Source organism: Echinops telfairi, unplaced genomic scaffold (genome assembly GCF_000313985.2).
Source record: "Echinops telfairi isolate 266 unplaced genomic scaffold, ASM31398v2 ScPeMD7_443;HRSCAF=831, whole genome shotgun sequence".
NCBI classification, from domain to species: Eukaryota; Metazoa; Chordata; class Mammalia; order Afrosoricida; family Tenrecidae; genus Echinops; species Echinops telfairi.
The window spans coordinates 59,610,009-59,610,539 of NW_022104341.1; positions in this window are offsets into that span (position 1 = coordinate 59,610,009).

Consider the following 531-nt stretch of genomic DNA (forward strand, 5'->3'; position numbering starts at 1 on the left):
TATGTTGTTCCATGTGGGCTTTGTTGCTTCTGAGCTAGATGGCCGCTTGTTTACCTTCAAGCTTTTAACAACCCAGACACTATATCTTTTGATAGCTGGGCACCATCAGCTTTCTTCACCACATTTGCTTATTCACAAGTATACATCTTGATGTTCTCTGCTTCAGTCAAGGTTTACCTGACACCATTCCCATGGATGAAGGAAAGCATCAAGCAAGGCCATCTAGTAAGAACTAAATGTTCTTAGATTGGGGCTAGAATTAAATAAAAGCCCAAATCCATTCATATATTTAAGGTTTACAAACTTTGAGACATTATTATCATTTTATATTAGAGATCATTATCAATCACCCCCCTGGGGCATTTGTTAATTACATGCTAATAAAAAGGCTTTTTTAAAAATAGGAAAGATGGAAAAGATCAAGTGGGTGTCAGAGAACAACACTCTATATATAACTTGTCTGAAGCAGAACAGAAATTTTCAGAGGGCAACTTGAGATGATTTTTAAAAAGAGCTTCCCCTGATTTCAGC